Raw genomic sequence first — 14,216 nt, 5'->3', positions numbered from 1 at the left:
TATACTAAAGGACCGCGGCCGATTTAAAGGCTACCACCTAGCAAGTGTGGTGTCTGGCGGTGACACCACACTGTGATCTTGCAATGTTAATGACTTACATATGTTACCTATATATATGTATTCCCGAAATTTCAATACTCTACATTAATTAGTTTTTGGTGCTGCGATTTTTTCCCGTCATTATATTTGTTAGGCGGCCGCTTCGGCCGAGCGGTTCTAGGCGATTCAGTCCGGAACCGCGCTGCTGCTACGGTCGCAGGTTCGAATCCTGCCTCGGGCATGGAAGTGTGTGATGTCCTTAGGTTAGTTAGGTTTAAGTAGTTCTAAGTTCTAGGCGACTGATGACCTCAGAAGTTAGGTCCCATAGTGCTTAGAGCCATTTGAACCATTCTATTTGTTTTCGTCTCCGTTATCATGCCTGTTCGTTGGGGCACTGAATTTTTTAACACCTTATAATGAGAATTATGTTATTTTTGTTATTCTTAAATTGTGACATCACTACACGTCCGAAGTCATTGTAAAAGTGATCTACGGATAAATAAAGCCAATGTTATTGTTACTATCACTTCTGCTATTCTCATCCCGTGCGATACAGTTTGGGACCGCGGCAAGCGGTACATTCACATTTCTCCTGTGGTCAGTGTGTTGTTACGTGTGGCTCGTATCAGAGCGCCATCGGCACTCGCTCTCACACTCCACGCTGAGTATTTCCTTGTAGCTTACGTAACAGCCTTCCACAAGACAAATCGGAGGTCAAACATTTCACAATCACTAATCGCGTAGCTTACGTGTGGCATTTTCCAGTGGACAACACGAATTAAAGTCTACAAGACATTTATAACGTTAAAATTATTCAGGCCTTCGCGGGCATAATTTTACAATAAAAAAAAAACGCAGCACTCTCAAGGACTGTGTTCAGTGGCAGCAGGGTATAATATATGCATACTGAGGCGCTGTGGTATTATAGTCCAATTCACGAACGATGGCTCATATCGAGGCACGGACAGGGATGGCATTGTTGACGATTTCAAGTGGCAGTTGCGGTACGCACATACGCGTGCTTCTAGCTTGAAGGGTGCGTACATCCGGCAAATTATGTCTCTCGCTTGCTCACGCAGAATTCATCACGTACCACCACCGTCAGCGATTACAACTCGCAACAAATTCACTAAATAACCCGCTACGATCACGTTTAACGCTTGTATAAGCTACGGCTTTGAGAGCATAGTGCTCAGAACACTACTGAAACTCATTGGCTGTCGGAGTATGCGCGACGTAGGTGCGCAGAAGAAGCCTATACTCGATCGCCATCGTTCGTTACTCCTACTATAGTGATTCATTTGTCACGGTCATAGGTGGTCAGATGACACTTAGGAGACCTATTTGTGCACCCTTTGTTTTGACTCGGCACCCAATAACTGTGCTGAGTTTAGAGGTGAACAGTGCTTGGAATGTTCATTCTAGGGTGCGAGCTTGCCTCGCCGACGAGTAACATACTCCTGTTGAGCTGCTGCAGACGTCGAACTGGGCCGCATTGTGGGCCTGTGGGAAGGTGCATATGTTGGGCACGCTGCATGGGTGCTGCGTCGCTGCTTTCACAGAGATCTGTGGAACTTTCTGACGCCTGTAGACGAGGTTCTGGATGAGCGCGTAGTTCATGCGAACCTCAAGATAGGGGCACCATCAGCGTGGGGCGACCGAACAAAAGAAAAAAAAAGTTCAAATGGTTCTAAGCACTATGGGACTCAACATCCGAGGTCACCAGTCCCCTAGACTTAGAACTACGTAAACCTAACTAACCTAAGGACATCACATACATACATCCCCGAGGCAGGATTCGAACCTGAAACCGTAGCAGCAGCGCGATTCCGGACTGAAGGGGCTAGAACCGCTCGGTCACAGCAGCCGGCGACCGAACATCTTCCACAGACGAAATCCGGGCACACGTTGCACCTAGTGTGTCGTTAGTGACCATTGGGAACCTTTGCTTGTCATATGGCAAAACAAAAAAAAATCATAATTTAAAAATTGCATTTAAGATCTTACACTGTATCGCATGAGTGTGAGCCGACACTCGAAACCGATAGCGGTAAATAAAACGTAAAAAAAGGAACTCTGTTGGGTATTATACAATAGTACGCAAGTCATACATGTCATGTGGCTGCGTAACAGTGTGCCAGGTGTAGAAGTATGAAACTGGAATTTGGTTGCATTAATTACACGTCTGTCGTTTGAAACTGATAAACAATATTTTATTCAAAATAGTCTCCATTGCTATGCACACATTTCTCCCAACTCTCCGGCGGGCTATGAATACCACGCCAAAAAACAGTTCTTCTTCTGAAGCGAACCAGTCAGCGAGGCATTTTCGTAGATTTTCATACGAACTGAAGCGTTTCTCAGCGAGGGCGTGTCCCAGTGATGTAAACAGATGATAACCGGACGAAGCAAGTCTGGAGAATAAGCTGCATGCCCTAGTATTTCCTAACTGAACGCGTCGATCGTTTCCCTGACCCGTTCTGCTGTGTGTGATCAGGCGTTATCATAGCTCTAAGCATTATGGGACTTAACATCTGAGGTCGTCAGTCCCCTAGACTTAGAACTACTTAAACCTAACTAACCTAAGGACAGCACACACATCCATGCCAGAGGCAGGATTCGAACCTGTGACCGTAGCAGCAGTGCGGTTCCGGACTGAAGCGCCTAGAACCGGCCACAGCGGCCGGCGGGCGTTATTATGCAACAATGACTTTGTGTTGTCTCTTCCATATTCCAGTCGTTTTTCACGTAATACTCGATTTAAATCTATCAGTTGTTGTTGATAGGGATCAGTGTTAACTGGTTCGCAAGGTTTTAGCAGCTCGTAATAGATGACACGCTTCTGATCCCACGAAACACGGAGCATTGTATCCTTTCCAAAGCGATTCGGCCTTGCAGTGGATGTGTATGGTTTGCCTGGATTCACCCATGATTTACGACTTGTCATTACCTGTCACTATTTGATGGAGAAACTACTTTCTTTTGTGTCTGGCGAGCAGCATTTTACAAGTGGTCTTCCGGTTTGCAGGCTGTCTTCCACTCAGTTCATGCGGAACCCATATTCCCACTTTCTGCACCTTTGCAATAGCTTTTAGCCGAAGAGAAGCGGCTTTCTGCGTCACATTCAATTGTTCTGCGAGATCCTGTTGAGTATCGTCTTCATCCAGTAAGACCTGCAGTTCGTTGTCTTCGAACATTTTCGGTGGTTTCCCGGGCTCGACGTTTCTCATGTCGAAATCACCACTTTTGAGTTTGTTGAACCACTCGAAACACTGTGTTTTCCCCAGAGCATGTTCGCCGAAAGCTTCGACAAGTATTTCATGCGATTCTGCAGCAGTTTTGTTCAAATGATAACAGAAACCAATGCTGTCCGCAAATCGTAGTTCGTAGGCACAAAACTCGTCTCGTTTACGGATTTGAAACAGATACCGTTGTACGAACTTCGGTTACTGTGTGTTGACATTCGTTGTCGGCCGTTTCAGGAAGTGGATGTCGCCGCAGATGCGGTCTCACATGCCGTACACTGACGACTAGCACCATCTATAGGGAAATTCCGGTTTCATGCTTTCCAGTTTATTCACGGTTGGTTGTTTTCACAAGTGACGGAATCCGTATGTCTCTAATTCATTGCGTTACGTCTTTGCTGCCAAGGTATCTGTTATGTTTACATCTCTCATAGGCACCCCTCGTTGGACGTGAATAATGCCCGTATGTGTTGGCTAAGACTTGTGTCCCATTCAGTTTTACTGTGTGGTCTGCACTACTGAAAGCATGTTCGCAAACAGCGGAATTTTTCCTTTTGTTCTGGTCGGCAATTTCTTTTGTATTCTCAGTTATCGTGTGAAATGGTCTTCTAGCCCTGTCTGTGTGCACACATCAAAAAAGTTTTGGATCACCCCGGTTCCTAGAACTCCTGAAGACAGACGTTGACTGTGAATATTGCATCGCAGACACTGTCCCTTTGACGGTTCACAAACGTCACTAAAACCGGCCAAAGATGTAAACAACCATAGATGAGCAGCGCCGGTTAGACGGAGGGGGTCCGACAGACGATCAGTTCCAGTCATTACACCAGGAAGGAGGTACACGGCTCGTGTTGTCTGTAGTTCAACCATGCCTAGACGGTCAATACCGCGGACCGATCGCGTCCGCAGTGGTACTTTGTGCGAGGAAGGGCACTCAACAAGGGAAGTGTCCAGGCGTCTCGCAGTGAACCAAAGCGATGTTGTTCGGACATGGAGGAGACACAGAGAGACAGGATCTTCCGATGACATGCCTGGCTCAGGCCGCCCAAGGGCTACTACTGCAGTGGATAACCGCTACCTACGGATTATGGCTCGGAGGAACCCTGACAGCAACGCCACCATATTGAATAATGCTTTTCGTGCAGCCACAGGACGTCGTGTTACGACTCAAACTGTGCAACTGCATGATGTGGAACTTCACTCCCGACGTCCGCGGCGAGGTCCATCTTTGCAACCACGACACCATGCAGCGCGGTACAGATGGGCCCAGTAACATGCCGAATGGACCACTCAGGATTGACATCACGTTCTTACGGATAAGTGTCGCATATGTTTCATCCAGACAATCGTCGGAGACGTTTTTGGAGGCAACCCGGTCAGGCTGAACGCCTTAGACACACTGTCCAGCGAATGTAGCGAGGTGGAGGTTCCCTGCTGTTTCGGGGTGGCATTATTTGAGGCCGACGTACCCCGCTGGTGGTCATAGAAGGCGCCGTAACGGCTGCACGATAGGTGAATGCCATGCTGCAACCGATAGTTCAACCATATCGGCAGCGTATTGGCGAGGCATTCGTCTCCATGGACGACAATTCGCGCGTCCATCGTGCACATCTTGTGAATGACTTCCTTCAGGATAACGAAATAGCTAAACTAGAGTGGCCAGCATGTTCTCTAGACACGAACCCTATCGAACATTCCTGGGATAGATTGAAAAGGGCTGTTTATGGACGACGTGACCCACCAACCACTCTGAGGGATCTACGCCGAATCGCCGTTGAGGAGTGTGACCATCTGGACCTACATTACTTGACCAACAAGTGGACAGTATGCCACGACGAATACAGGCATGCATCAATGCAAGAGGACGTGCTACTTGGCATTAGAGGTATCGGTGTGTACAGCAATCTGGGCCACCACCTCTGAAGGTCTCGCTGTATGGTGGTACATCATTTAATATGCGGCTTTCATGAGCAATAAAAAGAATGGAAATGATGTTTATATTGACCACTATTCCAATATTCTGTACAGGTTCCGGAACTCTCGGAACCGAGGTGATGCAAAACTTTTTTTGATGCGTGTATTTTTCACATGTATATGATACACGATAAACACGCGAACTGAAAAACTGACCAAACTTTTTAGTGTGTTTTTAAGATGGTACCAACCTTGAATCTTCCAAGGAGCGACCGATCGTATCAGTTACACATGGAATGAATGGCAGGTAGGTTGTGGTATTGCTTCAATTTTGCGCTTCCTGTGGCTTCCGCGCGGCGTCCTGTTTTTCTGCCTGTAGGATTCCGGCTGTCGTGTCGCTGCTTACTTTGAGCGTGACTACCAGCAGTTCCCGCTCTGCATGTTTATGTTCGGCTTCACATAGTTGTTTTGCGTATTATATAAGGCTACTTTGTGGTTGCATTCCCCGCACACTCATTTTGCCAATTTTCTGCTTGAAACTAAAACGTAAAATAAACTGCTTTGTAGTGTAACACCAAAAAAATTTCATTCCCATATTATTGAAAACACCTTCTAAATTATGAAACAGCCGTACAAAGAAATGAGCGTAATGTACAAATGTGTAACTGCAGTAGCCAAATAAGGAAACTTAGTACGTGAATCACAAATTCTCCGTAAAGTTAGTTTAACTCAGGCCTTTATCATAAACAATATTTCTAGTTACTTGACCAGACGTTACGATGAATAGAGTTAACATCAAAGAAATAATAACTTTAAATGTCATGCATGATGCGTCTGTTTTTCATGCATCTCATTGCTTATAACGTTGTACCTGATGAAATGTGATAAGTAGTTGGCTCGTACCCCCACAGTGATTGTAGCCTGTCTGTAAGGAATATGTGTACCAAGTTTGGTTGACAGCGGTCCAGCGGATTAGGATGAGACATGGAACATACGCCTATAGATACACCCATATTTCTAATATATGTGGATTCACTGAAAGTTGTCCAGATTAGTGGACTAGAGTTAGGGGCTTCTTTCTGAGTTAGTAATTGCTGCAAACTCGATTCCTCGAAATGACTATTTGAGCTGCTTCCATCATCGCATTTAGTTTTCAGCGTCAGGTAGTGACTTATTGGTGCGTTTTCGCACGCAAACTGTAATTAAAATATTACATTGACGGCCCAAATCAAGTGTTAAATGAAAAAAACCAATTATTGTGTTTTAGAAGTAGCTGATTTGGTTAATAATTCTGTGGTCGTGAATTTGAAATATTGTGGTGCGCTAATCTCACTCGTACTGTTGCAACGGACTTGGTGATAAAGAAAAGCAAGCAGGTTCTCTTTAACTACTCAATTATTAGTAATCACAACAGGACAGCCGTGATGGTGGCTAAACAGGTTACGTCCAGATGGCTAATTTTAGTCGTGAAACAAACTCACCTACATTTCCAAAGCAAGAGCTGTTAATATACAGATTTGCCATTAGTGACAAGGAAGTAAATAAACAATCCAGTGTGTCTAATTGATCGTACTTACTCTTCTTCTCCAAAACGATAACTTACATAATTACACAGTTTCGTACAGATAGAGGCTAAGGGGAGAACAGCTAATGCACGAAGCAGCAAGGGAATGTAACAAAACAAAAAGGAAGGTTTTTCTAGAGTTATTAATATTCTGATATTACATGTTATGCAAGTCTCTTTTTTAGCATAAAAGGAAATATTAATTGTCCTCCTAAAATTAAGTTGGAAAAGAAAATTGTGTATCTACACTGCCCTCTTGATTGAGGCATGAAAATGGTAATGGTAGTGAAATTAACTGTAGATAGTTTTCACCATTACGGTGTCCATGTACGACAAACACAGGGTGAGGAAAAAAGATGTCCGCATTAAATGGGTGTTACCTTTCTCGTCTTTTGCAGGTTAAACCATGGCGTCCCGATATTCCATTTAGGAACGAGGGAAGATAGCTGCCTGAACGGAGGATTTTCAGTCCCAAAGCATCTTACAAGAAAAATTCAAGGCCTAGACACGACGGGACGGATCATCGCGCCAGCCAGGATCTACGAGAAGTTTTTAAGGACGAGGTACGTTCAAGACGATTGCAAGGGAAACAGCGATAGAAAGAGATCTGTCCGAACTGAAGAGAAGATCATCCTCATCCAGGGAGCGATGGTCGCCCGCCCAATCAAGTCCTCGTGCAGACTTTCTCGGGAGAGTAACATTTCTCAAAGGGGAGTGGTTAGACTTTTGCACCATGATTTAGGAATGATCCCCTACCACTTGCAGGTTGAGCAGCAGCTCACAAGCGCGGACAAACAAGCACGTGGCAGTGCTGCACAAATTATCACGGGAGTGTTGCATGCCGAACCCGACATTTTCTTCATGTTTTCTGACGAAGCAACATTAGTGCGGACAAGTACAACAGTGTTATCTGGGCGACCAAGTACCCGCTGGAAGCTTGAGAGCACCTGCGGGATACCCTCAAGGTGAACGCTTGGTGTGCAGTGGGCAAATTTTTGATGACTGGACCCTTCTTTTTGGAAGAACAGACCGTCGCTGGAGAGAATTACCTTGCCGTACTCAGCACGTTCGTGGAGGAGAACGCGACATTTGCCATTCATCAGCGAGGATACTTTCAGCATTACAGTCAGATGGTTCGGCATCGTCTGAGTGACACGTTCGTAAACGTTGGGTTGGTAGAGGTAGCCCTCTCCCATGGCCAGCATGTTCACCTTACCTGACGCCGTACTATTTTTGACTGTGGAACATGGTCAAGGATCGTGTCTTTGCCAGCTAACCAAGCAGCGTGGACGACCTGAAGCGTAGCGTCATGGAGGTCATCGCTTCTGTCCCGGCCCAAATGGCGCAGTGGGCGTTGAGCAGGATGACTGCCAAATAGAAACACTGTGACCAAATCCCTCCCTTGTAATTTCACGCGGTGAAACATCCATTTAATGGTAACATCTACTTGCTTCAGCCTGCATTTAGTTGGATACGTGTTTAAAAAAAACTTGTTTGTTGCAGATGTCAAATGCTTCTACTTAAGGTCATTCGTATTCGTATACAGAGATATGTAAACAGGCAGAATACGGCGCTGCGGTAGGCAACGCCTATATAAGTGAGTTTGAACGTGGTTCAAAATGGTTCAAATGGCTCTGAGCACTGTGGGACTCAACTGCTGTGGTCATCAGTCCCCTAGAACTTAGAACTACTTAAACCTAACTAACCTAAGGACATCACACACATCCATGCCCGAGGCAGGATTCGATCCTGCGACCGTAGCAGCAGCACGGCTCCGGACTGGAGCGCCTAGAACCGCACGGCCACCGCGGCCGGCGAACGTGGTGTTATAGTCGACGCACGAGCGATGGGACACAGCACCTTCGAGGTAGCGATGAAGTGGGGATTTTCCCGTACGACCATTTCACGAGTGTACCACGAATATCAGTAATCCGATAAACATCAAATTGAGACATCGCTGCGACCTGAAAAAGATCCTGCATGAGCGTGACCAACGATGACAGAAGTGCAACCTTTCCGCAAATTGCTGCAGATTTCAATGCTGGGCCATCAGGAAGTGTCAGCGTGCGAACCATTCAACGAAACATCATCGATATGGGCTTTCGGAGCCGAAGGCCCACTCGTGTACCCTTGATGAGTGCGCAACACAAAACTTTACACCTCGCATGGGTCCGTCAACATCGACATTGGACTGTTGATGAATGGAGACGTTGCCTGGTCGGACGAGTCCCGTTTCAAATTTTTTGAGCGGATGGACATGTACGGGTATGGAAACAACCCCATGAATCCATGGATCCTGCGTGTCAGCAGACGGCTGTTCAAGCTGGTGGAGGCTCTGTAATGGTGTGTACCGTATGCAATTGGAGTGATATGGGACCCCTGATACGTCTAGATACGACACTGGCAGGTGACACGTACGTAAGCATCCTGTCTGATCACCTGTATCCATTCATGTCCATTGTGCATTCCGACGGACTATGGTAATTCCAGTATGACAATCCGACACCCCACACGTCTAGAATTGCTACAGAGTGGCTCCAGAAACACTCTTCTGAGTTCAGACGCTTCCGCTGGTCACCCAACTTCCCAGACTAACATTATTTAGCATATGTGGGATGCCTTTGCAACGCGCTGTTCAGAAGAGATCTCCGCTCCCTCGTACTCTTAGGGATTTATGTACAGCCCTGCAGGATTCATGGTGTCAGTTCCTTGCAGCACTATTTCAGACATTAGACGAGTCCATGCTACGTCATGTTGTGGCAGTTCTGCGTGCTCGAGGAGGCCCTACGCGATATTAGGCAGGTGTACCAGTTCCTTTGGCTCTTCAGCATATTACACTCAGGAGTTTAACTCATCATTGTCCCCCCACCTGGACAGAGGCCAGCAAAAAAAATCATGAGAATAAAAAGTGGTGAGACTTTCAGACCTTGCTCAGTTCGTACAAACTTCAATTTTGGGCTACATCAGTTCATACAAATGTTCAGTTGTAGGCTAAAGCAAAATTTTTTACGATGTTCTTCATTAACCCAAAAGCTGTACGTATTAGGTCTACAACTTTGCTTCTGACGTTTTTCAATAGACGGCAGTAGCGGATAGTGGGGTTCGGGTGGTAGGTCATAGGTGTAACACAATAAGCTTAGTCATCTGTAAACATGTCATTAAAATATTAGTCGACTTGTGATTGCATCATAAGGTTATTCTCGATTAAGTGCATCAACTTACGTACCCATTTCTCGCCATTTGCGGGAAGTTTTAATTTTCTGCTTTAAGACGAAGACATCTGCGGCTGTGGCTCTTAAAACGCTGGGTAAGACCAATGGTGAGGGAACTATTAGTGGAAGAACGGGCAGAGAACGTTTACAACGCCTTAAGAACGGTGGTTTTGATGTCAAAGACCGGCATGGCGGAGGAAGACAGAAAGTTTTCGTAGCTACTGAAACAGACGAAGACAGTCACAGGACATCATTATCGAAAGCTATTGATGCGATCGAGCCCAGCACTGAAACACAAACTGCCACAATACAGCGATAGACACGTAAAGGTAATTTTGCAGCAGGTCAGTGCTAGACCCATGTCGCAATACCCGTCAAAATATACATGGAAACGTTGAAATGATAAGTCCTATCCCTTCTGTCGTATTCTCCATACGTTGCTCTCTCTTTACTACCACCTTTTCCGATCAGTGGCCTACAGCCTGGCTTACCAGCAGTTCCGATCATATGAGCAAGTGCAAAATTGAAGCGATTCATGGATCCCCACAAAAGACGCCCAGTTCTTCCGCCACGGGATTCGTATGCTATCCGAAAGATGGGAGAATGTATTGGCCAGCGATGGAAAGTATTATGAATCATAATTTTTTGGAAGTTTTTCACACTAAAGCCCAGAACTTTGAGAAAAAACGGCGGAAGCAAAGTTGTAGACCTAGTACATATATACATACATAAAAATAGTTTTCAGCACATTTATGTTTTTCAGGTTTGCTGAAACTTCGTCAATTTTCAAAATTGATGCACACAACTATCATAGGAAAAGAGTTTTATTATCCATTTTGTTTTTTGAACACTCATTACGTAACACAAGGGTATAGATTATTAAATATTTACTATAGTTTCCTTCTTTACTAAATTTGAGATAAAATGGTAAGTTCTCTTACTTATGTCAGTTCTACATCTACATCTACATGATTACTCTGCAATTCACATTTAAGTGCTTGGCAGAGGGTTCATCGAACCACAATCATACTATGCCTCTACCATTCCACTCCCGAACAGCGCGCGGGGAAAACGAACATCTAAACCCTGTTATTTTATTTTGATGATCATTCCTACCTATGTAGGTTGGGTTCAACAACATATTTTCTCATTCGGTGACTGAAATTTCGTAAATAGATCTCGCCGCGACGAAAAACATCTTTGCTTTAATGGCTTCCATCCCGACTCACGTATCATATCTGCCACACTCTCTCCCCTATTACGTGATAATACAAAACGAGCTGCCCTTTTTTGCACCCTTTCGATGTCCTCCGTCAATCCCACCTGGTAAGGATCCCACACCGCGCAGCAATATTCTAACAGAGGACGAACGAGTGTAGTGTAAGCTGTCTCTTTAGTGGACTTGTTGCATCTTCTAAGTGTCCTGCCAATGAAACACAACCTTTGGCCCGACTTCCCCACAATATTATCTATGTGGTCTTTCCAACTGAAGTTGTTCGTAATTTTAACACCCAGGTACTTAGTTGAACTGACAGCCTTGAGAATTGTACTATTAATCGAGTCATCGAATTCCAACGGATTTCTTTTGGAGCTCATGTGGATCACCTCACACTTTTCGTTATTTAGCGTCAACTGCCACCTGCCACACCATACAGCAATCTTTTCTAAATCGCTTTGTATCTGATACTGGTCTTCGGATGACCTTACTAGACGGTAAATTACAGCATCATCTGCGAACAACGTAAGAGAACTGCTGAGATTGTCACCCAGGTCATTTATATAGATCAGGAACAGCAGAGGTTCCAGGACGCTTCCCTAGGGAACACCTGATATCACTTCAGTTTTACTCGATGATTTGCGGTCTATTACTACGAACTGCGACCTTCCTGACTGGAAATCACGAATCCAGTCGCACAACTGAGACGATATCCCATAGGCCCGCAGCTTGATTAGAACTCGCTTGTGACGGACGGTGTCAAAAGCTTTCCGGAAATATAGAAATACGGGAACAACTTGAGATCCCCTGTCGATAGCGGCCATTACTCCGTGCGAATAAAGAGCTAGCTGCGTTGCACAAGAACGATGTTTTCTGAAACCATGCTGATTACGTATCAATAGATCGTTCCCTTCGAGGTGATTCATAATGTTTGAATACAGTACATGCTCCAAAACCCTACTGCAAACCGACGTCAATGATATAGGTCTGTAGTTCGATGGATTACTCCTACTACCCTTCTTAAACACTGGTGCGATCTGCGCAATTTTCCAATCTGTAGTGAAACGTCCCCTTTGAACAATTATACTGGACTGTGCTTAACCTGACACACAATATTTTGTTAGCGCAACGCAATCTGACTTTCAAAATTCCCTACAAAAGAATGGCCCTGACTAACATTAAACTATACCTTTCACAAATCACTTACCTCACAAAAATCTTCGCTGCTCAAGCTACTGCAATACAGAGAGCGCCACTACTGCCAGCTAAATAAAAGATTCAAACTATGGAAGGCACTAACTACTGATAGGGATAGTTAGCAAATGAAAGATATTAATAGAGAACAAACAATGTATTTACCTTGATATCATCATATATAAATATAGCAGTTCATGACAAATTTCAAAACTCCGCCATCTCTCTCCCCACATCCACCAATGCTGGCGGCTCACCTCCAACTGCGCAACGCTACGCGCTGTTCACAGCCAGCTGCCTAACACTACAATGGCGAGTATTACAACAATGCAAAGCAGCCACAGACTGCACACAGCACAGCCAGTGATTTTCATACAGAGGTGGCGTTACCAAAAAAAAAACCTAAACAGCTTACTTACATAGCCCCCATGCTCCCCACAAAAAATTTTACAAAATTTTTTTGGGCAGTGGCCAATAATGATTCCATAAAATTTTCATAATTACAATAACAAAGAAATCAAATGCACACACTTATTGATACAAAGTTGGTCAAAAGCTAAGATTTTGTCACAGTCCATAAAGACAGTCCACATTGTTCATCACAGTAAAAATGCAGAGTTTTTCTCAAAGTCTGAGCAGTAAAAGAAAATGCACACAGAAGTAGTGGATTTCCATGCAGTCTTGAAGAAGTAGTGTTGTCCTTCCAACGGAAAGACAGTGCTGACTCGACATGCAGACAGGTAATGGGTCACAACAGAGCCAACCCACAGCAGAGTCATTCGAAGTTTTGAAGAATATTGGTAGGTAGGTCATCACAGAGCAGACCCACTGTAGTCCTGGTAGAGATTACGGTATTGGTGGGCCACCAGAGGTGCAGACCCACTGCAGTCCTTGTAGAAATAATGGCATGGTGAGTCATCATAGATGCAGACCCACTGTAGTCCATGTAGAGATGATGGTATTGGTGGATCATCAAAGATGCAGACCCACTGTAGTCCTTGTAGAGATAAAGGTATTGGTGGGCCACCAGAGGTGCAGACCCACTGTAGTCCTTGTAGAGATAATGGTATTGGTGGGCCACCAGAGGTGCAGACCCACTGTAGTCCTTGTAGAGATGACCAGCAGCCATCTGTTGCGATTGTGCAGGTGCACATTCACCATCGAAGAGTCTTGCGGAGAATATAGCAAGTCCATAACCACCACTTGTGCACTCACAAAGTTTTTGGAATTGTCCTTAGAACCAGCAATGCTGTTATCCAGTCCCTTGCTGAATTATTAACACACGTGCAAACACTAACAGTCCCTACTTCTCACATATTGTCCATATACTATGACCAACAGAAAAGTGTGCAGTGAAATGTAACTTACAAGTTAATAATAAGATGAACTGGTGTCAATTACAATTTTATAAATTTACAACATGAAAATACAATTACAAAGGTACAAAATACATCATTAAAGAACATAATAATACAGATAACATTAGTAGTACAGGCTTTACAAAAGAATCGAAATAACATATACATCAGTGTTACAGGTATTATGACATAAGTAAATACATAAAGTTCACACGAACTTTTGAAACATCACCTTCACATGTGAGCAACAAACCAGAATAAATAATGTCAAAGCATATTTACAAAGTAAATAACATACTATTAATGCCAATTATATTCGAGGATAACAGTATTCCTCATCATAGTGAATGTAGCTTAATATTAAAAGAAGAAAAAATTCTATGAAACTACACAGAGACAGGAAGAAAACAAATACACAAGGGTACACAAACACATAGTGGGATTACACCAATAGGAAAGGACAGGGTTCGTTTT

The sequence above is a fragment of the Schistocerca serialis genome, chromosome 6 (assembly GCF_023864345.2).
Source record: "Schistocerca serialis cubense isolate TAMUIC-IGC-003099 chromosome 6, iqSchSeri2.2, whole genome shotgun sequence".
NCBI classification, from domain to species: domain Eukaryota; kingdom Metazoa; phylum Arthropoda; class Insecta; order Orthoptera; family Acrididae; genus Schistocerca; species Schistocerca serialis.
This window is presented reverse-complemented; position numbering follows the sequence as displayed.